The following is a 25,636-nucleotide window of genomic DNA, read 5'->3' as shown; positions in this document are numbered from 1 at the left end:
ATGATTCTAATACATCTTTAGAAATTTGAAAATGATGGATCATTCATCGGCTCTTAAATTTCGGAGTAGATCTGATTGATGTCAAAATCCGTCGGAGGCAGATAACCGGTAGCATTTGCTTGTTACAGCAATAAGAATCACGGAATGAATATCTGCAGAAATTCCTTATTGAACAATAAACGGTGCAAAACAATTTAAATTCACCTGGCAACTTTGCAGCGGTGAAATGATCCCGACTGCAAGAGACACCGATCACGTTAAGTATGAGATTACGATGGGAATGCACGAGAGTATGATGCGATAGTGTGACATTAATATCGTGCCCTCGCATTGTAATGTCGCCCACTGGTTGAATAGGCTCGAGATGTAAATTTGATAGCCTTATTTCCTCAGGTCTTCCCCCCCCCCCCCCCCCCCATTTTCTCGTGCAAACGCAGACGAACATCTTCGCATCAGTATCTCGAAAACAATTACTTAATTCATAAGTTGGTGTGGCAAGGCAGGCAGCGCGTTCCTTATTAAAAGATAGTATGCAAGTACATTTATAGTTATGCAAAATAACGTATTTATCATTTTGAAAAACTTAGTGACTGCTGCAACGACCGCTGGCTTTGAAGTTTCTACCTGAGATATAAACATGGACATTTCGTGGGAGCCGTTCTGATGGTCATATTATTACAACGTGACTGCAATGCTATAATGGACAAGCTCTCACAGCATTGGATAGCGAAAAGTCACATCCCCTCGTGCCTTACTGAACTTGGACTGGAGGGGGAAAAAAACTAAACGATTGCATCAGCTAGCACCCAGTTTTTACAAAGGTGACACCCTATATATCAAAAACGTATATAAAAACGTCTAGCCGTGATTGCGTTAAGATACATAACAACTGATACAGTCAGGCGACAAATGCAAGTTTGAGATTTTGCACATAATCTGCATTTGTATCTTTTCAAATTGCATTAATTAAGCAAGCTTAAGGCGAATTCACTTGTTTTTATGGAACACATTATTAAAAAGTAAAGAGACTCCCCCTTAAGTGTTTACATTTAAAATAATGTTATAGATTTTAGCATGTTTTTGTACAATTATCTTGACGATGATCTTGTTTGTTTAACTGAGTTTAGTGATCTAAACTTTGAATTTATCAGCAAAATAAACAGGTGAAGAACGGTAAGATTGTAAGCGATTTGTAACATACGTTACACTGCTAAGTAAAGAAATACAAAAAAATGAAGAAATATCAGATATTATTAAAATGATTGCGTTGATCTATTCGTATCTTGAAATGTTAAGCTGCCAGAACTCATTCACATCCCCACTATATGTAAATTGCCTTTTTGTTCCCATTTACGGGGCACTTGGCTGAATTTAGGTTAGCGGAGCTGGGAATGGAACACACGGCCGATGTTTTCGACGTCCGGTGTCTATTCGCAATATGTCCTATTAAATCCATAGAAAAAAGTTACATCTTGATTTATAGTACTAAAATGAAGATTAGCATTTACTACATTGCCCGACAGTACGGTCATTTTGTTTATACGAAAATAAGCTAAATGATTTCGGATATGGACAACACGTTTCAGACTTTGCATTATAAGCAACCTCCGGTTCCAGTAACTTTGTCTGAATACTTCCCAGTAAAAGCGAAAAGCGAAATTCAAAATACATACTTAAAACACCAATGATATTGGAAAGTGGTTCTTTCTTAAGACAAATCAATGGGTGCCTTTTGATTATTTCATGAAGTATAAGTAGAAATCAAATGCAATTTAAAGAGCTAAATGAAAAAATGTTGCGAGAAAGAGTTCCCCCAATTTGAAGAAGAAAAGGTCAATACAATTAACATACTAACGTCTTTACGTGTGAAGTTCGAAAAGAAAATCAAATCAAGTAGTTTTGCACATGAAATACTTGAAACAGCTTGAAATTTATTTTCGGAAGTGCGATTGAACTTTCTATCTCATCGTAAAAACGGGATTCTGCTACTGGCGCGGACACTGTTCCTGGGAAAATAGAACGGCACCTGTCAATGTTTCAGTTAACTACAGTCATGCTTCCAAAACAACACAATTACAACTTAGACCAATTAGAAACACAATTGTAACGGGAAACAACAGCAACATTTATTTAGCAATATCCACATCATTGAATATGTATAAATGCTAAATTATGCCTTTGGCAAACGAACAATGAAATGTTTTGCACGAAATGCGTAAATGATTACAAATCATATGCTAACCTCTTAACAACTTTCTTTTGAAAGTTACAAATGTTATGTTACCTTTTTAGGATTCGGTCATACTACCTTTTGCAGATATTTAAAACGTAATGTGCATGATATTCAGATTCAACTGCTTTTATTTTGCAATATTGACATAATGGTTAATTTTTACCTCGGGGGATACATTCTAGGCCTAAACCAAGTAAAAACATCTTGATAAAATCTAAGAAGGTATTGCATCGATTGGTACTTTGTTACTGTAACAGTAAAGTTCATGTAAAAATGCCATTTGGCCATACAATATCTCGTTTTCTGTGTAGCGTGCAACTCAACAATAAAATATTTCAAATCATAAATGCGATTTTTTGTTTCCTTGACCAATTCAAAAGCTCAGCACGAAACTGTTGTGACTGTATTTAAATAAAGAACAAGATACAATAGATTCGCGCTGTGTTAACGAATTATTTGAAAATGGTTCGGAGTGTGAACATTTCACGTTTTACTTCTATGTTACTTGTCCTCACAAATGGTGTAGAACAATTAAGAGGAGACAATCGGCCGATTTGTTACAATACTTTGAGAGCACAAAGGATTATTTATCTATTATATTGATACTGATTAAATTTATTGTTTGCAGCAAATAGAGGGACTTTTCCCCTGCTATAAATATTATCCTAGATGTGAATTTTGTAGGTCAGTAAAATGCCAGAAACTGCAACGTGTTTAACATCTTGAAGAAACATCATAAAGCAACATGTCGCATGCCAGTGAGAAAGATGAAAATCAGAAATAAGTTCAATCTAATATTTTTCAAAGGGTGTATCAAGAGGTTTTATCAGATGTGCAATATCTTTCTCATTTTTAGAAAAATCTCACAAAACGGTTCTATACTTCAAAGCACACAGGTGTTTTAAGGATCAAATCAATTTGACTGATCTGATATCTCTAAGTTAGAATATGAAAGCAGATGAGATCTTCAATAATAACTGAAGAACTTATAAGAGGAATAAATAATCCATTAACAAGACCAAAAAAGAACAGCTTCCGGTTACTAAAGAGCTATTTTGAAAAATATTGACGTTTACCGTTTTTAAACAAGACGTACTCTTAAACTCTAAAACAATGTCAAACAGCAACTGTCATAAACATGGCTTGGCGACAAATAAAATAAAACTTGATGGATGCTTTTTGGGGGAAAAACAGGTTTCCCCGTGTATTTAATCGTGCAAAAGAAGGATTTTTTAGGGAAACAGAACTTGAAGGTTTTCACTTATTCTATAAAAACATACTGATAATTATGAATGGTGCTTTGAAGTTTCAATGTATAAAAATCAAATGGCAATAACTAAGTGAAAAATATTCATTTGTAAAACTCGTAGTATATGCATAATGAGGCTTCCATATCCCAACAAGAGTAAGGAATAGGTAGTTTACGCTGTCGTGAAATCATTCCGCGGACGTATTGGCTAGCTCTTTTTCTCGCAGAATTCATATTAATATTTGAAGCATGTCAACACATTTAAAAACGGCTCGTACTCGAATGATAAAGTATTATTCTTGAAATTTGTTTGTTTACTGAACTTTTAAGTGATATGCAAAAATATTGTTAATGTTACGCTTTTTTAACGAGAAATGAAAATAATCGTTTAAAAGCCTCGAATACATGCTTTTGGTAGTTTTGTTGATTTGTGCGTCGCGGTTATATCCCACCAATTTTACGTGTTGACCGTGTTGACCATGTTTTTACATGTTGACCGTTTCGTTTCCAAGAACAACAGAATGGTGATTAAATATGTACCGGAATCGTCAAGTCAAACCTTCGAAAACAATGCATTTAGTCTTGTCTTTTTACAAAAGCAACGACGATTCACGTTTGTTTTGTGAATTAACGTCTACAGAAGCCCTTGGGATATTTTGGAGACCTCGACCTTCAGTCTCAATCAACAACAATCCCCTGAGCTTCTGCAGATGTTATACACAAAAACGTGTATTGTATGCTCAGTTAAAGGTAAAATTCAAGTCACTGATTAGAAAAAGCTGCCGTGAAAATGGCAGTTTTATAAAGATTTTGAAAAAGCAGCCGTGACAATAGCAGTTTTACATAGATTTTGAAAAAGCGGCCATGACAGTGGCACTGTTATATATAACGGATGAATCGTTTACAGTTTGAACAAAAATAAAATAAGATTTTAATCAGAAAAAAATAGATGATGTAGAATTACAAAGCCATCATTTTGCCATCGTTCATGCTATGAATTGTGTTCACATCAATGCAAGATCCTGTATAAGTCATTTATTTTGCAATTTTATTAATCTTGATCAGTCTATTAAAATGTGCTGTGATATATAATCGACATTTCGACTGATGAGTATTTCTCTTTAATCATTTTATCATATCAATTTACCACACTGTAATATGCACTTTATTCGGTGATAATTTATTTCTAATCAAATTTCTCTTGCATCTTACAAAGTTCAGGAAACCTTTGATAATATAGGCAGAGAAGAGTAACAGTTGCTCAACAGTTTATATGGAAATTTTATATCTTAGTTCGTGTGTGGCTGGTTTCCTGATCCTTTTGAATCCAAATATTTATATACCTGTTTGAATGCAAAGTTTGATGTACACGTCTTTTCTTAACTCTTTACTGTAAACTATGTTAACATCAACATTTTTCAGTGAATACTTATTCTTATATTAGAGGACCACCATTCTCATCCATCAGAGGTTCGTCAAAATCCCGCGACCTCTGGTATGCGAGAATGGAGGATCACAGACCTCTTTCCTTAACCGTAGAAAATTATAGATAATATAAATAAGTATGTTCCCGGTGTTGGCAACATAAAAAGATCATATAATTTGGGTGAATCACTGATCTTGCAACATGGGCGATATCGTATAATCTTGTATAGGGTAAATTCTTGATCTTGAAAAAAAATTACATCCAGAAAAATAATTATACCAAAAACGCTTTTTAGATAGAGTCTTGAGAGTATTAACTTTTTTCAATATAATAACAATTTAGGCAATGTCGTGAAATCATATATAATCTTGCATCAAATATAGCACGCACGTGAAAGGGATATTGGTAATACGTTTATAGTATTTTTGGCATTGTCGTAAAATTATGTAAAGGGTAAATCCTTAATCTTGCAGGTATTGTTTATATAGTATCAGTTTGGCAATGTCGTAAAATCATGTTATGGGTAAATTATTACACTTAGAAAAACAATTATATCACATAGGGAAATATGTTAATAAAAATTTCTGACCATGTCGTGAAATCATGATCTTGCAACAAATGATACACCCAGAATACAAGAACAATAATATGCTGCCAATATTCAAATGAAATGGACCTTTTATGTCGTATGCGTCTTTGTTACGTCACAAGACGTTTGACGTCATTTTCGTCAACACTTACTTTCTTCTGGGCTGAGATTTAAATTTTTGTTAAAATGCTCATTTCATTGTAGATAAAAAAAATGTTTGTTTTTCGTGAATTTGGAATACACCTTGAAGTGAAGCAAATTTCCAATACAAGTACAAATATGTTTCTTTCATACTAGTCAAGTTATTTACAACATGGTGTAAATAATTATTAACAAATTACTAGTAAACACACATTTACATGAAATAAATATCATTCAGAATCAAGCACGTTTATTCAATTTTTGGCACTGAAATGAGGAACTCTGTAAAGCAATTGATATAGATGTAGCCGTAGAAATTAATTACAGTAGTTTGCAAGCGCAATAAATTAAACTGTAGAGAAGTGTCCCTTTCTAGAAGTAAGGAACAAGTTTGAGTTCATTGGAAAAGAAGTGACTGGATTAAAAGACAGAAGCGTGGTAAACACTACATATAACATTATAAAGTACGAAAGACCCGTGGTGACATTTCAACTTCATTATTTCACGATTTCTGCTTCATGATTTCACGATTTCCACTTCATGAATTCACGCATTCACGATTTCTGCCTTCTGATTTCACGATTTCCACTTCATGAATTCACGATTTCACGAATTCACGATTTCACGAAAAAACTTAACGATTTCTTGATTTCACGATTTCATGATTTCACGATTTCTTGATTTCACGATTTCCACTTCATGAATTCACGATTTCACGATTTCCACTTCATGAATTCACGATTTCCACTTCTTGAATTCACGATTTCACGATTTCCACTTCATGAATTCACGATTTCACGAATTCACGATTTCACGATTTCCACTTCATGATTTCTTGATTTCACGATTTCCACTTCATGAATTCACGATTTCACGAATTCACGATTTCACAATTTCACGATTTCCACTTCATGAATTCACGATTTCTACTTCACGAATTCTCGATTTCACAATTTCCACTTCATGAATTCACGATTTCACGATTTCCACTTCACGAATTCACGATTTCCACTTCACGAATTCAAGATTTCACGATTTCCACTTCACGAATTCTCGATTTCACAATTTCCACTTCATGAATTCACGATTTCACGATTTCCACTTCACGAATTCACGATTTCCACTTCACTAATTCAAGATTTCACGATTTCCACTTCACGAATTCACGATTTCACAATGGTGAAATCGTGAATTCATGAAGTTGAAATTGTGAAATCGTGAATTCAGGAAGCAGAAATCGTGAAATCATGAAGTGGAAATCATGAAATCGAGAATTCGTGAAGTTGAAATCGTGAAATCTTGGATTCGTGAAGTGGAAATCGTGAATTCGTGAAGTGGAAATCGTGAAATCGTGAATTCATGAAGTGGAAATTGTGAAATCGAGAATTCGTGAAGTAGAAATCGTGAATTCATGAAGTGGAAATCGTGAAATTGTGAAATCGTGAATTCGTGAAACCGAGAATTCGTGAAGTAGAAATCGTGAATTCATGAAGTGGAAATCGTGAAATTGTGAAATCGTGAATTCGTGAAATCGTGAATTCATGAAGTGGAAATCGTGAAATCTTGGATTCGTGAAGTGGAAATCGTGAATTCGTGAAGTGGAAATCGTGAAATCGTGAATTCATGAAGTGGAAATTGTGAAATCGAGAATTCGTGAAGTAGAAATCGTGAATTCATGAAGTGGAAATCGTGAAATTGTGAAATCGTGAATTCGTGAAATCGAGAATTCGTGAAGTAGAAATCGTGAATTCATGAAGTGGAAATCGTGAAATTGTGAAATCGTGAATTCGTGAAATCGTGAATTCAAGAAGTGGAAATCGTGAATTCAGGAAGCAGAAATTGTGAAATCGAGAATTCGTGAAGTAGAAATCGTGAATTCATGAAGTGGAAATCGTGAAATTGTGAAATCGTGAATTCGTGAAATCGAGAATTCGTGAAGTAGAAATCGTGAATTCATGAAGTGGAAATCGTGAAATTGTGAAATCGTGAATTCGTGAAATCATGAATTCATGAAGTGGAAATCGTGAAATCGTGAATTCAAGAAGTGGAAATCGTGAATTCAGGAAGCAGAAATCGTGAAATCGTGAATTCATGAAGTGGAAATCGTGAAATCAAGAAATCGTGAAATCGTGAAATCAAGAAATCGTGAAGTTTTTTCGTGAAATCGTGAATTCGTGAATTCATGAAGTGGAAATCGTGAAATCAGGAAGCAGAAATCGTGAATTCGTGAATTCATGAAGTGGAAATCGTGAAATAATGAAGCAGAAATCGTGAAATAATGAAGTTGAAATGTCACCACGGGTCTTTCGTAATAAAGAGAGACGGGTGTTGCTTTTGGAAATCATTGATGGAGAATTTGTCACTTTCTTGTTTCATACTGGCAAGGGAGGCAGGAACATTGGTTCTAGGTTAACCGGTCATCTCGCCATTGAAATACTTGTCAAAATGAGTTAAATCCAACAAACACTTTAGACAAAGCACTTCTTGAATGCTAATGACTTAATCGTTATTAAGGGCAAGAGTTTAACAATCGCTATATCCCAGAGATCTAAACACATATAACTGCATATGTACGACGGAATGTCGAGGGTAATCTATCTGTATGCGTGCAAAGCGCGAGGGTGGATTATATTATTAGAAAACTGCATGCAGCAAAAAATTGTATGCACATCGTATGGTTGCTATAATATATTATTTTGCAAAAAAAATCTAAAACCCAAAATAGAAAACATTGCAGAATTACACATTTATATAAACTTTCTTATGTTTTGAATCAGTCATGTCAAGCGCAGGTGTGCATGTTAAAGTGCCGGCGCGCACATGTGTACACAAATCAGTCCGATTTTCTATTCCAGTACAACTGAATTTGTGGCGGCAACTCATTCTATCGTCTTGTTTTCCCGTCCAACATTCTATTCTCTCTGGTCAAATTAATGTGGAATAAGTACTGAAAACAATTTTACATCGTATTAGCATAGCCAAAAGATATAAGGAAAACGCTTTAAAGTTTTCTGCTTTGAAATCTGCATTGGTATTCCCCCGAATCACTCGTCTTAAATATGAAAGACAGAAAGGAACGTGTTACGGAAATTGCATCACTTTGTACGTCCGCTCGTGTGTGGCTTATAATATGACTTTTTTGAATCAATTTATAACTACAAATTGCATAAAATTCAAACAGAGATAAGTTTTTTTTAAACAAAACGCTTATCAGAAGTTATTATAGGACTGCATCCTTCATATTAACACAGCTGATAAAGGTTACTTTTACAAAAAAAAAATACTTTAGATGCCGATCTTTGATCACACAAGCTGTACCAAGAACGTAAAAATGCAATTTGTTGTTTATTAACAAAGACGTGCTATGCAAATGTGATCTAAAAGAAATCATCAACGAACAATCTCGGCTTCCCAAGTGCCGCAGTAGATATTAAGGTATGGCGGTTGATCAGTGTCATAACAGTAGAACAGGATCTGTAAGTTGAGATTTTGTAAATGCGATAGGATTATGCCGATATTATCAGAAATTTGCTTTGACATAATACGAAGGTTTAACTTGCATTCTACAAGTTTTTTTCTGTTTCTGTTGGTCAAGAGACGTCACGTACAAACTCGATATACTCGTTGAAAATCGTGTTTAGAAGCTAAATCATCGTAAAGCAAAGGATTTTGGTTGTTCGTTACTCCGTATCATTTAATCTGAATGCATGTAAGACAAAGACTTTAACAGACCATAGGATGAAAACAAAAGGGTCAAGATCAATGATTAAGCATACAAGTGAACATTTCAAGACCTTTCTGACGTCGTGAAATCTGATGAATTACATTAAAGTGCTTAATATTTTAAAATAGAACCAGTTCATAACCTGTATGAAAGAGCTTTTGTGTTTTGTGAGTCAAAACCCAGTAAAGGTTATAGATCATTTATGGAGCCTCTAATGAAATAATGTTTTGTTTTGCAAAAATAACTACAATAACCTTTATAATGTGGAAAATCCATGCACATTTCAGTAAAAACACGGAAGTTTAACATAACGTCGACAAATTATTTTGCGCCATACAGGCGTCGAGAGAGAATGCTAGCTACTACATTTGATCTACTTTGTTATATAAAAGACGTTTCAGAATCGAAATGATATAACAGAATAGTGCTGCACTTAATTTCATGGGTTTCACGGGACGTGTTACTTACCTTATCTTATCACTATTAAAACATGCTTACACGTTGATGTAAAATCGACATACTTTATTTGGCACCATACCTGCGCCAGGAAAAAGTACTTCCCCATTTCATCTATTTCTTTATATAAAAGACGTATTAGAATCGAAATAATATAAAGCAGGACTATTTGTTGATATATCAACAGTACGAATATCTTACACGCCGCATGTTTAATTCACTCGGGCTACGCCCTCGTGAAGCTTCTAACCTCTTCGTACTGTTACTATATATCAAAATATGGTTCTGCTATGTATAATGTCTTAATCAGAATGTCAATAAGTGATCTAACCAATAAATGAGCCAAATATTTGAAAATCTTTGATTGGATGTTTAAACTAGTTAAACTATAAACAAAATTTGATGTTATAATCCAAACTATGATTGCAAGGTTCAAATCTGCGCTGAAAGTGGCTTTGTTAGTTTATAAAATATTTCGATTATACCATTGCCATCAGACAGCTCGTATTTAATTTGTATCATTTTGTGACAACTAACTGTTCGGTTGATTCAGATGTGCAGGCTGATCTTGGTCTGTACTGGTCGCAACACAGCCAGCAGGCTAAATGACCGTATACGGAACATACACCCTCGCCTGATAGGATTTCCTAGTTAATCCAACAAACCATGTGGCTAATAATATTGACAAGCCATTTCTGTGTGTTTCTAAGGGATGTTGGACTATAGACAGTTCTTTAATTTGCAGATTTTTCATGTTTGTAGTATCTCTAGTTAGGGACGGGACATTTACAATATCAACATATGTTTAATATTATCATATTGTGTTCTTGGGTACAAAATGTATGACCGAACCAGTACGGCACAATCAGACACCATACAAGTCATTTTGGTGTACAATTGTTATGTTTTAAGAACCGTGCTAAATACAGAAAAAATATGTATTGTATAAAAATTATCAGGTAGTTTTTACAATTGGTGTAAGAATTCTATTCTGTATTGCTATTTGGAATGATTTTTACTTTGATGTAGATAATTTGCAAGAATTAACCGAGTGTTTTGGCAGTGAAGGGATAAATTGTATAGATCAGCGCGCACGTCACTTTCAAAAGTCGTGTGAATAAATAACGAGATATGCGGAGATGTCGGTTTTATGAATGAGTGTACCTGCACATATCTGAAAATCTTGTATATCCGGAGGGTTTGTAGTAATTTTTAGAAGGGACCAATTAAACAGCTGTTTCTTGTAATAGCGCCAACTTCGTTTATAATGATATCAGTATGATTATCAAGAAAAGTAAAACGACTTAAGAGTTGTTACTGACAGAACAAAAATAAGACACCACGACATGCAGTTTTAAAAGCAGAAGTGACTGATCAGGTTTGATTGTTAGCTTCTGGCGTATTTCCTCGGTCACTTTCTGGTGTTTCCGTTGTTGCTCTGCTGTCTGCAAAGGCATTGAATTTATTCGTATTTATAAATTTATAAAAGTTATTCCCGCTAGGTGAATCCCTAACATACGCAATGGCAACAACAGGCAGATATGAAATAGTAAACCTTTGGAACAAGAACGCATGTACTGGCTGCCTTTGCAGAAGGCAGAAAGTCAAGAGATGTACCCTAAAGGGCCCAACGAGACAGGCCAGAAGCTACCTATCAAAACGTGGGATTAAAAAAGTACTCTGCTTCTTCCATCAGGAAGACGTATCGTTTTACTATAAAAGGGTTGAGTATCTCAAACATTTTGCTCATAAACCTAAGTTGATAATATCAAGAAATTGGATTCACATGCCACGATCATTACCAGGGGCTATCTGCAGCGGTTCGTATAGATTTGGCTGGTTGGACTTTGCCCCTAAAAATACCTCATATCACTTTTTCATTCAAAATGTTTTCTGACAATTTTATAAATTTTATGTTTGTCTTGGATAAAATTTACTTGATTTAACGAACCACCAAAAGTAAACTAATATCTCCTTTATTGCCAGTGCAATAAAATAAGTCAGTGCAAGTTACTCTTTGAGTGCCCTAGAGTGAACAAAAGTGGTTGTTAACTGGTTTCCGATTTTTGAGATGGTATTGAAAACTCATTTATCAGTCTTTTTTCGAACATTGCCAATTGAACAACACTTTTTGATTGACATATTCACGTGGATCTGATTGATGGGCCCATGGAAATCTAGTAAAATATATTGCAGTAATCGTCAATTCTTGGCAAAAGGAGAATATAACATTCTTTTATCCTTCTTCTAAAGAGAAAAAAACACACAAGTAATATTATCTTTCGCCTTCATTATTATATATAACCACTTAAGGTAATATCTTTTTTATAGTTCCGTTCTTAAATAGTTTAGTTTCATGTCTTATGTTACAGGTCGCACTTGTGTGAAGAATTCGATAATATTCGTGAACATCGATTGCATCTTGGCTTTTCGGTCATGCACATTCGTGTCTCATAAGCAAAAACGTATTTTAGAATGATTATATCTCTTAAACAGTGCGCTTTTACAATCATTTGTATCACATCACACTGCAAAATTTGTCAACTTCAGGGCTGACATTATACAATATTTAAAAATTAGTCATCCCTTACAGTAGAAAACTACGGTGGCCGTAAAGTGACATGTTAAACTTTTTTATTTCGTTTTTACGAAATAACATTTTGTTTTTTACGAAATACATTTCGTTTTTACGAAATAAGATTTCGTTTTTACGAAATAACTTTACGCTTTTACGAACGAAATAAAAAAAAAAATGTTTCACATGTCACTTTACGGGCACCGTAGAAAGCCTATCAAAACAGTACCAAGAAATAGTGCTTCTGCTTTGCCAACAATCTTTTTGCATAATCTCACAGTCTACTTTATCTAGCAGACATATTAACCGGTTTTTGTATCACATAGATTCAATGAAAGCACTTTTGCTATTTATTTATTATATTTGTTATAGAGAGAAGTTATACAACCTTTGTATCTTAAGAAATAACTTGTCGGCTGAAAGCAGTCATCAAAGTGGTAGTGGAGAAAACGGTACGGTTCGGAGAATAGGCATCCACTGAAGACTAAATTATTCTGTTCTTAAAGCTAGATATAACGGAGATAAAATTATAAGCTACGGATTCAGTACTAAAACCGAGGGTTGAAAGCAATCTGTCTCAGCTCCATCTTTGTTAAATATGAGATACGAAAGTTCTGCGTTCCCCCATCAGCAAAAGCAGGGTTTAAAAAACTGGATAATGAATAAAATCTACGCAAGAAGATTCTTCAGGAACATTGCAAAATAATAGCAGATTCGGTTTGATTGAATCTCTGGTAATACCGTTAAAAACTAACGTTGTACCTGTACCTGAAAGGTTTAGCCTATTTCAGGAACGATGTTGAAAGTAAAGTCTCGATAAGATTGTTAAGAAAAAAAAGACAATAAGAAATACTTGAACAAAAGCATGTAATTTCGCAAATGTGTAAGTTTTACACAGAACTCAAATACCAGTTTCCCCTGCGTTGCGGCATAACAAAAACAATGTCTCCGTCCAAACAGTTTTCTTAAAGCATTGAGTTTTCATCTGAAGATACTGTATTTCTAATAAGTTTCTTTTGCATCTTACAAAGTTCATCATACTATGAGCACAAAGACGTAACATTTGTTCAATAGTTTATTTGAGCCGTGCCATGAGAAAATCAACATAGTGGCTTTGCGAACAGCATGGATCCAGACCAGCCTGCGCATCCGCGCAGTCTGGTCAGGATCCATGCTGTTCGCTTTCAAAGCGTATTGAAATTAGAGAAACTGTTAGCGAACAGCATGGATCCTGACCAGACTGCGCGGATGCGCAGGCTGGTCTGGATCCATGCTGGTTGCAAACACACTATGTTGGTTTTCTCATGGCGCGGCTCATTTGGGTATTTTATATCGTAGTTCATGTGTGGCTGCGCTTCTGATTTCCTTGAATTCAACAATGTGTCTGTTTGAACGCAATGTTCGAAGTACTTTCCCTTACTTTAACTTAAGGGACCGGCTACTTTGATTTGCCTTGTCCTGACCACAACCTGGTCCGCAAAATCTCCCTCTGACGCAATTTAATTGTTTCAACGACTCACATAGAGAATCTGGATAAATCAAAAAACATATGATGAAAACAAGGTGTTACTTCTATAAAAACATATCTCAAAGACTCACAAACCAAAAACAACTTGAGAAGAAGCTCGCCAACGAATGTTTTGAATAGTATTACACGCAGCGAATCACTCGAAGACTGTATACATATTTAAACGGAAGAAAGAGAAGAAAGAAAGTATAAGGATGAATCGACTCTCGAATTTGTACGTTCAGAGTGTGTTGTGTGGCTTATTATATGGTTGCCTTGAATCATTTTTTTGCTACAAACTGCATAAAATTCACACACAGATAAGATTTAAAAGATTCAAAACTTCAGAGAACCTTCCTCTATATGATTATGGTAGCTGATTATTGCCACATCGGTAGTGCAGGGCATGCAACCATATAACACTACCTGTCGGAATCGAAACGCAGTGAAGGCTGCGGAGGCGATAGCATACGGGAATTCGTGTTGGCTTTCCATGAGTGTATATTTACAAGCCATCTGGTTGTTCAAAGTAAGAAAATGACGTCAGACGACCTTCGCAAGAATATGGAAGTACACACAGGCTAAATTTGAAAATGAAAGTCGCATTTGCATTGGTCTAATGTCAGTGTTCACGCGCAGGGTCTAACTGTATGCGCGCGGACATTTTTTACTAATTGGGAGTCAATTTTCAGCACTTTCTAACAATCTGAAATACCTGGGCTTTAGCACGACATGTCAGCTTTTCATCTATGTAATAATATTTGCTTTCGGAATAAACAAATATCCCGCAGGGATCCATAACGGGGCAAGGGTATATGGAGAATTTTGGAACTTCGTCAAATCGTTCAAACGGTCCTTTTTGATGTTGTCTATAATTGTCAGTATATATCTCGGATGTCAAATATTTCCGCCTTTGAGAGCAGCAGACCTAGACATTTCAGAAATATTTTCAAGATGAATTTCGTATAATAAATGTTGATTCTACGGAAGCAGGAAAGGGCCATCAGACGCTAAAACGTTTTATCACGTTTCAGCCGCGGAAAGGATATCTATAATATTATCATATTAAGTAATCGGATATGTAGCAACATGGCACATATCAGACACCATGCAAGTCACGTGGTGTATGTTTTTTGAATTTTAAGACTCGTCCAGGAAATTCGGTGTCAAACACTACGTACACAAGGTAGGCAGAGTATAAAACTTATCAGGTAGTCGTACGATGGGTGTTAGAATCCTGATCTGTATTACGGTTTGGAATGCATTTTACTTTGATCTAGATAATTTTTAAGAATTAATAGAGTGTTTTGGCAATGAAGAGATAAATTGCATAGATCAGTGCGCTCGTCACTTAAAAAGCTACATTCAGGGTCATGTGAATAAATAAATACCTAGTATCTTCAATCAAGATATGAGGAGATGTCGGTTTTATGAATGAGCGTACCTGTACATATCTGAAAATCTTGCAAATACATAAGGTTTGTCGTATTTTTAGTAGGAATCAAAAGAAAAGATTGAATGTTTCGTGCAAATAGCAAACCACGTACAATACCATTACGCCTAGCTAATTTCAGTTAATCCCGTCAGATATATGTTAAAAAGATAGATAAGAGCTATGTTCTGTTTTAATCAGCCTGTCGGATATTGTAACTATTAAAATCTCTTCAAGAATAATAATCATAACTTAGCAATTTTACGACTTTGGCGGATTTCTCGATCACGTTAAATTCAGAATTCTTTTTCAACAATAACTCAACTGTTATTTTCGGAAAAATAATCATTAAACGCTCTGTTAAACAGTCATAAATAAAGGAAGATACCAAAAAAATAGAACAAAAAGATGCGGAGTTTTATGATGCAGTGAAATATTAACTCTCAAGGAAAATATATTTTGGAGTACAATAAATATTACATAAAGACTTTATAGTCGGCTGAAGGTAATTAGAAATAAAGCGGGGAACAAAACCAGAATCTGGAATATAATTGTAAAGTCATTAAGATTAAATATGAATCCACAGGTAGCTACTGTGTCTCTATGAAAAGTAGTTCTACTGAGCTGCTTTGATATTTGTCTTCTGGTTTGTTTCGCTAAGCCTTAAAAGTGCTACTCATATTGTTGTGCATTCTTTAAAGGCATTGGGTACATTCGTACATGATTTTTAGGTTTTTCCATTTATATTATGATAAAATAAGCATTTCTGTGTTTTATATATCATAATTTCTTTTGTAACCATTTTCTGTGTAAGGAAAGCATCTGACAGAAGTCAGTTCAGAATGAGGGTTTGGTGCATTATCCGGTACAAACTCCAATAGTGTTTTTGTCTCTGACCGTTTCTCGGTGGTGCTCATTTGTTAGTTTCGTTTATATTGTATTTGTGTTGTTTTTGTTTTTTTTGGTCTATGAATTTTATGCCGCATTTATACATAAACTGTTTATAGTGTTTGGATCAGTTTTGTTTTGTTTTTGACATTTTAGATAAATACAAGTTCAAGAGTGAAAGGTGAAAGCCTTTCTGGACACCCGAAATGATTGCGTGTCAGCGGAAGACATTTAGGAAAGAAATTAACACAGCTGAGAGCTAATACGGAACACAGACACTTTTGAATACAAGTGTGATGACCAACTTGAAATATTTACCTGGAGTAAATCTAAATAAAAAAACAGTATAACTTAAATTTTCCAATTCAAGACATCATTACAAGGGACAGTGTGCAGCCATTTGTCTGGAATTGGTTGGCCGGATCTGCAATTGTTATCTTTGCCATTAAGAGTAAATTTAAGAAATACTTCGTATTACACGCTGAGTCAAAATATTGTTTCACAACACATAAATCAGTGTGTGCTTTGAAAAGCTTAAGTGTCATTATGAACAAAGATAATATGTCATAAGTTTCTTGCATCCTTCTCTATGTGCGGGGTGTGATGTGCTTGCTTATACGAGTATAAAATACCTGCCTGCCAATAAAAAGATTATAAGAACAAGTTGCTCTTTGAGTGTCGTAGAACGAAACAGAAAAATAAGTTGTAACAAGTTTTCAGTACTCGGGGTGGTAATGAAACTTATTTATCAGTCTTTATTTCGAATGTTAACCAACTGAACACTTTCTGATTGACATGTGCACGTGAAACGGATTGACAGGCCCATGCAAAACGAGTAAATATTGTTACTAGAGTCTTCAGATCTTGAGAAAAAAATCTTACATTCTTCTATCCCCATTCCAAAGAGAAAAACACAGATATTATGATTTATATACCGTGTGATGTCTGTATTTATGTGTTTTTTTTATAATTTGGGCTATAATCACCTGGTCTACACAGAACTGATCTTCTCACTGAAAAGATATTAGAATTAGACACTTCTTATAATGTCGTAAAAGATTAAAGACATGAGTATCCGGAAATATATCTTATCATAAAGGTGTGTAAACGAACATTTATGATTTTGATTTGGCGATTCTGTTTTGTTTGATATAAACATCGAAAGAAAAGGGAAAATGTAAAAAGTATAAAGTGATATGTTAAGAGTGTGTTTGCCCAGGTGTTTATCCTTAAAAACAAAGTATAAAGGTTTTTTATGAAATGTACTTGTTTACTGAACATTGCTATATTGATTACAAATAAAATCCCAACCATGATTTTCTATGGGTTTTTGTTTTCTTTTTTTTTTTGCGGGATCTTTCATTTAAAATTGTGACATTGTCTGACTTAGATTGGGTGTTTGTCATTGATGTTATGGATGTAGAAACACTGGTTAGGTTAGGTCACTTTATGGTGTTTCCGTTTTTGTTCTGCTGTCTGCAAAGGCATTGAATTTATTCGTACATGGTTCGTTTTCATTTTATAAATTAATAAAAGTTATTCCCGCTAGGTGAATCCTTAGCAAACGCAATGGCAACAACAGGCACATATGAAATAGTAAACCTTTGGACGAAGAACGCATGTACTGGCTACCTTTGAAGAAGGCAGAAAATCAAGAGATACACCCTGAAGGGTCCAACGAGACAGGCCAGAAGCTACCTATCAAAACGTGGGATTAAAAAAGTACCTAACACAGTACTCTGCCTCTTCCGTCTGGAAAGCGTATCGTTTTACTATAAAAGGGTTGAGCACTCAAACATTTTGCTCATAAACCTAAGTTGATAATATCAAGAAATTGGATTCACATGCCACGATCATTACCAGGGGCTATCTGCAGTGGTTCGTCTAGATTTGGCTGTTTGGACTTTGCCCCTAAATATACCTCATATCACTTTTTCTTTCAAACTGTTTTCTGACAATTTTTGATATTTTATGTCTGTCTTGGATAATATTTACTTGATTTAACGGACCACACAAAGTAAACTAATAACTCCTTTATTGCCAGTGCAATAAAATAGGTCAGTTCAAGTTACTCTTTGAGTGCCCTAGAGTGAACAAAAGTGGTTGTTAACTGGTTTCCGATTTTTGAGATGGTATTGAAAACTCATTTATCAGTCTTTTTTCGAACACTGCCAATTGAACAACACTTTTTGATTGACATATGCACGTGAATCTGATTGATGGGCCCGTGGAAATCTAATAAAATATATTGCAGTAATCGTCAATTCTTGGCAAAAGGAGAATATAACATTCTTTTATCCTTCTTCTAAAGAGAAAAAACACAAGTAATATTATCTTTCGTCCTCATTATTAAATATAACCACTTAAGGTTTTCCTTTCTTAAATAGTTTATATCATGTCTTATGTTACAGGTCGCACTTGTGTGAAGAAGTCGATAGAATTCGTGAACATTGATTGCATTCCGTGAACATCGATTGCATCTTCGCTTTTTCCAATGAAGACTAAATTATTCAGTTCTTGAAACTAGATATAACGGAGATAAACTTATATGCTACGGATTCAGTACTACACCCGAGGGTTGAAAGCAATCTGTCTCAACTCCATTTTTGTTAAATATGAGGTATGAAAGTTTTGAGTTCCCCCAGCCTCAAAATGAAGTTAGCAAAAGCAGGGTTTTAAAAACTGGATAATGAATAAGATCTACGCAAGATGATTCTTCAAGAACCTAGCAAAATTGAATCTCTGGCAATACCGTTAAAAACTAACGCTGTTCCTGTACCTGACAGGTTTAGCCTATTTCAGGAACGACGTTGAAAGTAAAGTCTACAATAAGATTGTCTTAAGAAAAAAAAGACAATAAGAAATACTTGAACACATGCATGTAATTTCGCAAATGTGCTTTTACAAGTTTTACACAGAACTCGCGTATTTTGTTTTACCAAATACCAGTTTTCCCTGCGTTGCGGCATAACAAAAACAATGTCTCCGTCCAAACAATTTTCTTAAAGCATTGGTTTTTCATACGAAGATACTGTTTTCTAATAAGTTCTTTTGCCTCTTACAGAGTTCATGATACTGAGAGTAATATGAGCACAAAAACAGTAGTATAATCGTAGTTCATGTGTGGCTGAGCTTCTGATTTCTTTGAATTCAATTTTTTATGTGTCTGTTTGAATGCAAAGTTCGAAGTACTTTCCCTTACTTTAACTTACGGGACCGGCTACTTTTCTGATTTATCTTGTTCTGACCACAGCTTGGTCCGCAAAATCTCCCTCAAACTGAGCAGCAATACAAGAGTAAATATGCTTAAAAATTATCCCTGTCGACAAAAAAAATCTCACATAGAGTAAATCCGTTATTAAATCGAGAAAAAAAAAACAGAAAAAAAGTATGTTCAGCAACAGTCACATGTTAATAACACTTTAGGCAATTTTATGAGGAATATTCTAAAACGGCTTTTAATGATAAAATGCAGGTAATCAATCATAACTGTTTACAGGTGCAACAAATATAATTGTCAAGTGTTTTTTCTATTTTAATAGTAAAGAACGATATAGATATTAAAGTTGTGGGAAAAAAAACATATGCGAGGTAAAAAAAAATACGTCCACCGTACAAACGGAAATAACTGGTGAAATGAAATGCGTTACATCTAATATACGGTCTAAATTGCATGATAATAAGAGTCATGTTTTTGTTCTAGCTACGAGAGAAATTGTTGCTGGTACTCCTTCTATCACATCATTTGCCAAAATTAAAGACCAGCATTTACTGTTTTGTCTAACTAAAAGGAGTAAATACTGAAAACAAGTTTACTTCATATCAACCTATCTCATAGATACAAACAAAACAACTTGGAAGCTGCAATGGTATTCACCCGAATCTCTCAGCTTAAATATTAAAGGAAGAAAAGAAAATGTAACGGATATCGCACGATTTTGTACGTCAGCTTGTGTGTGGCTTATATATGGTTGCCTTGAATCATTTTATTGCTACAAACTGCATAAAATTCACACAGAGATAAGATTTAAGAGATTCAAAACTTCAGAGAACCTTCCTCTATATGATTATGGTAGCTGATTATTGCCACATCGGTAGTGCAGGGCATGCAACCATATAACACTACCTGTCGGAATCGAAATGCGGTGAAGGCTGCGGAGGCTATAGCATACGGGAATTCGTGTTGGCTTTCCATGAGTGTATATTTACAAGCCATCTGGTTGTTCAATGTAAGGAAATGACGTCAGACGACCTTCGCAAGAATATGGAAGTACACACAGGCTAAATTTGAAAATGAAAGTCGCATTTGCATTGGTCTAATATCAGTGTTCACGCGCAGGGTCTAAATGTATGCGCGCGGACTTATTTTTTACTAATTGGGAGTCAATTTTCAGCACTTTCAAACAATCTGAAATACCTGGGCTTTAGCACGACATGTCAGCTTTTCATCTATGTAATAATATTTGCTTTCGGAATAAACAAGTATCCCGCAGGGGTCCATAACGGGGCAAGGGTATATGGAGAATTTTGGAACTTCTTTAAATCGTTCAAACGGTCCTTTTTGATGTTGTCTATAATTGTCAGTATATATCTCGGATGTCAAATATTTCCGCATTTGAGAGCAGCAGACCTAGACATTTCAGAAATATTTTCAAGATGAATTTCGTATAATAAATGTTGATTCTACGGAAGCAGGAAAGGGCCATCAGACGCTAAAACGTTTTATCACGTTTCAGCCGCGGAAAGGATATCTATAATATATCATATTAAATAATCGGATATGTAGCAACATGGCACATATCAGACACCATGCAAGTCACGTGGTGTATGTTTTTTGAATTTTAAGACTCGTCCAGGAAATTCGGAGTCAAACACTACGTACACAAGGTAGGCAGAGTATAAAACTTATCAGGTAGTCGTACGATGGGTGTTAGAATCCTGATCTGTATTACGGTTTGGAATGCATTTTACTTTGATCTAGATAATTTTTAAGAATTAATAGAGTGTTTTGGCAATGAAGAGATAAATTGCATAGATCAGTGCGCTCGTCACTTAAAAAGCTACATTCAGGGTCATGTGAATAAATAAATACCTAGTATCTTCAATCAAGATATGAGGAGGTGTCGGTTTTATGAATGAGCGTACCTGTACATATCTGAAAATCTTGAAATACATAAGGTTTGTCTTTTTTAGTAGGAATCAAAAGAAAAGATGGAATGTTTCGTGCAAATAGCAAACCACGTACAATACCATTACGCCTAGCTATTTCAGTTAATCCGTCAGATATATGTTAAAAAGATAGATAAGAGCTATGTTCTGTTTAATCAGCCTGTCGGATATTTAACTATTAAATCTCTTCAAGAATAATAATCATAACTTAGCAATTTTACGACTTTGGCGGATTTCTCGATCACGTTAAATTCAGAATTCTTTTCAACAATAACTCAACTGTTATTTTCGGAAAAATATCATTAAACGCTCTGTTAAACAGTCATAAATAAAGGAAGATACCAAAAAAATAGAACAAAAAGATGCGGAGTTTTATGATGCAGTGAAATATTAACTCTCAAGGAAAATATATTTTGGAGTACAATAAATATTACATAAAGACTTTATAGTCGGCTGAAGGTAATTAGAATAAGCGGGAACAAAACCAGAATCTGGAATATAATTGTAAAGTCATTAAGATAAATATGAATCCACAGGTAGCTACGTGTCTCTATGAAAAGTAGTTCTACTGAGCTGCTTTGATATTTGTCTTCTGGTTTGTTTCGCTAGCCTAAAAGTGCTACTCATATTGTTGTGCATTCTTAAAGTCATTGGGTACATTCGTAATGATTTTAGGTTTTTCCATTTATATTATGATAAATGGCATTTCTGTGTTTATATATCATATTTCTTTTGTAACCATTTCTGTGTAAGGAAAGCATCTGACAGAAGTCAGTTCAGATGAGGTTTGGTGCATTATCCGGTACAAACTCCAATAGTGTTTTTGTCTCTGACCGTTTCTCGGTGGTGCTCATTTGTTAGTTTCGTCTATGTTTCATTTGTTTTTTGTTGTTTTTTTTTTTTTTTGTCTATGATTTTTATGCCGCATTTATACATAAACTGTTTATAGTGTTCCGATCTTTTTGGATCTTTTTTTTGACATTTTAGATGAATACAAGTTCAAGAGTGAAAGGTGAAAGCCATTCTGGACACCCGAAATGATTGCGTGTCAGCGGAAGACATTTAGGAAAGAAATTAACACAGCTGAGACCTAATACGGAACACAGACATTTTTGAAAAAAAACTGTGATGACCAACTTGAAATATTTACCTGGAGTAAATCTAAATAAAAAAAAACAGTATAATTGAAATTTTCCCAATCAAGACATCATTACAATGGACAGTGTGCAGCTATTTGTCTGGAATTGGTTGGCCGGATCTGCAGTTGTTATCTTTGCCATTAAGAGTAAATTTAAAAAATACTTCGTATTACACGCTGAGGCAAAACATTGTTTCACAACACATAAATCAGTGTGTGCTTTGAAAGCTTAAGTGTCATTATGGACAAAGATAATATGCATTAGTTTCTGCATCCTTCTCTATGTGGGGTGTGATGTGCTTGCTTATATGCCAATAAAAAGATTATAAGAACAAGTTGCTCTTTGAGTGTCGTAGAACGAAACAGAAAAATAATTGTAACAAGTTTTCAGTACTGGGTGGTAATGAAACTATTTATCAGTCTTTATTTCGATGTTAACCAACTGAACACTTTCTGATTGACATGTGCACGTGAAACTGATTGACAGGCCCATGCACAAAAATAATATTGCTAGAGTCTTCAATCTTGAGAAAAAAAAATCTCTATCCCCATTCCAAAGAGAAAACACAGATATTATGATTTATATACCGTGTGATGTCTGTATTGATTTTTTATAATTTGGGCTATAATCACCTGGTCTACACAGAACTGATCTTCTCACTGAAAGGATATTAGAATTAGACACTTCTTATAATGTCGTAAAAGATTAAAGACATGAGTATCCGGAAATATATCTTATCATAAGTGTGTAAACGAACATTTATGATTTGATTTGGCGATTCTGTTTTGTTTGATATAAACATCGAAAGAAAAGGGAAAATGTAAAAAGTATAAAGTGATATGTTAAGAGTGTGTTTGCCCAGGTGTTTATCCTTAAAAACAAAGTATAAAGGTTTTTATGAAATGTTCTTGTTTACTGAACATTGCTATATTGATTACAAATAAAATTCCAACCATGATTTTCTATGGGTTTTTGTTTTCTTTTTTGCGGGATCTTTCATTTAAAATTGTGACATTGTCTGATTTAGATTGGGTGTTTGTCATTGATGTTATGGATGTAGAAACACTGGTTAGGTTAGGTCACTTTATGGTGTTTCCGTTTTTGTTCTGCTGTCTGCAGAGGCATTGAATTTATTCATAATGGTTCGTTTTCATTTTATAAATTAATAAAAGTTATTCCCGTTAGATGAATCCTTAGCAAACGCAATGGCAACAACAGGCACATATGAAATAGTAAACCTTTGGACCAAGAATGTACTGGCTACCTTTGAGAAGGCAGAAAATCAAGAGATACACCTGAAGGGTCCAACGAGACAGGCCAGAAGCTACCTATCAAAACGTGGATTAAAAAGTACCCAACACAGTACTCTGCCTCTTCCGTCAGGAAGGCGTATCGTTTTACTATAAAAGGGTTGAGCACTCAAACATTTTGCTCATAAACCTAAGTGATAATATCAAGAAATTGGATTCACATGCCACGATCATTACCAGGGGCTATCTGCAGTGGTTCGTCTAGATTTGCTGTTTGGACTTTGCCCCTAAAAATACCTCATATCACTTTTTCATTCAAACTGTTTTCTGACAATTTTGATATTCTATGTCTGTCTTGGATAATATTTACTTGATTTAAGGACCACACAAAGTAAACTATAATCCTTTATTGCCAGTGCAATAAAAAGCAGTTCAAGTTACTCTTTGAGTGCCCTAGAGTGAACAAAAGTGGTTGTTAACTGGTTTCCGATTTTTGAGATGTATTGAAAACTCATTTATCAGTCTTTTTTCGAACATGCCAATTGAACAACACTTTTTGATTGACATATGCACGTGAATCTGATTGATGGGCCCTGGAAATCTATAAAATATATTGCAGTAATCGTCAATTCTTGGCAAAGGAAATATAACATTCTTTAAACCATCTTCTAAAGAGAAAAAAACACAAGTAATATTATCTTTCGCCTCATTATTAAATATAACCACTTAAGGTTTTCCTTTCTTAAATAGTTTGTATCATGTCTTATGTTACAGGTCGCACTTGTGTGAAGAAGTCGATAGATTCGTGAACATTGATTGCATTCCGTGAACATCGATTGCATCTTCGCTTTTTCCAATGAAGACTAAATTATTCAGTTCTTGAAACTAGATATAACGGAGATAAATTATAAACTACAGATTCAGTACTACACCGAGGGTTGAAAGCAATCTGTCTCAACTCCATTTTGTTAAATATGAGGTATGAAAGTTTTGAGTTCCCCCAGCCTCAAAGAAGTCAGCAAAAACTGGATAATGAATAAGATCTACGCAAGATGATTCTTCAAGAACCTAGCAAAATTGAATCTCTGGCAATACGTAAAAACTAACGCTGTTCCTGTACCTGACAGGTTTAGCCTATTTCAGGAACGACGTTGAAAGTAAAGTCTACAATAAGTTGTCTTAAGAAAAAAAAGACAATAAGAAATAACAAAATACCTGCTAAAGCCTCTATAGCATAGGAAATCGTATTTCTTTTGCACGTGCAAAAGCGTTGGGATACAAACTATGCAGTAAAATACTCTTTTTTTAAAGAAATCTATAACAAAAAGAATACTATTTTTCTAAAAGTTTTCATTTGTTTAATAGTCTTATTAAAGTGTGACAAAACATTCGTAGCAGTTTCGCATAGATTTTTATTTCTTGAGAAATTGGTAGGCCCTTGTTGAATCAAATCGAAGTACTTCCCTGAATTAAATTAGGAACAATATTTTCTATTTACAAGCTTGTTGACAAATCACTGTTCGAAATCAAATAAACTGGACATACACAGTAAATATTAAAAAATAACTGTACGAAAAAAATCTACATAGTGTGTGCTTATTAAATCAAAAATAAAAAACAGAAAATAAAGTAAACAGTTTTATAAATTTAGCTTTAAGGAACCAAAGTTTTTATGTAAAACAGTAATGATAATGTCAATGACAATATTGTCAGGTTTTATTTAATGAAAAACTAAAAAAAAAATTTTTTTTTTTGTATAATAAATGTTGATTCTACGGAAGCAGGAAAGGGCCATCAGACGCTAAAACGTTTTATCACGTTTCAGCCGCGGAAAGGATATCTATAATATATCATATTA

The 25,636-nt window shown here is 34.5% G+C and overlaps 1 protein-coding gene and 1 long non-coding RNA gene across 4 annotated transcripts in view; one reads left to right on the top strand and one right to left on the bottom strand.

Annotated features, from left to right (window-relative positions):
- LOC123536768 (lactadherin-like) overlaps positions 1-25,636 on the bottom strand; it is a 120,096-nt gene that overhangs the window by 79,113 nt on the left and 15,347 nt on the right. The window lies entirely within an intron of this gene.
- On the top strand, positions 15,495-17,541 carry LOC128550047 (uncharacterized). The gene is made up of 2 exons (XR_008368004.1): positions 15,495-15,837; positions 16,377-17,541. It is a non-coding gene; the product is annotated as an uncharacterized LOC128550047 (long non-coding RNA).

The sequence above is a fragment of the Mercenaria mercenaria genome, chromosome 17 (genome assembly GCF_021730395.1).
Source record: "Mercenaria mercenaria strain notata chromosome 17, MADL_Memer_1, whole genome shotgun sequence".
Taxonomy (NCBI): domain Eukaryota; kingdom Metazoa; phylum Mollusca; class Bivalvia; order Venerida; family Veneridae; genus Mercenaria; species Mercenaria mercenaria.
The sequence above is the reverse complement of the archived record's forward strand: the minus strand, read 5'-3'. Positions and strand labels throughout refer to the sequence as shown.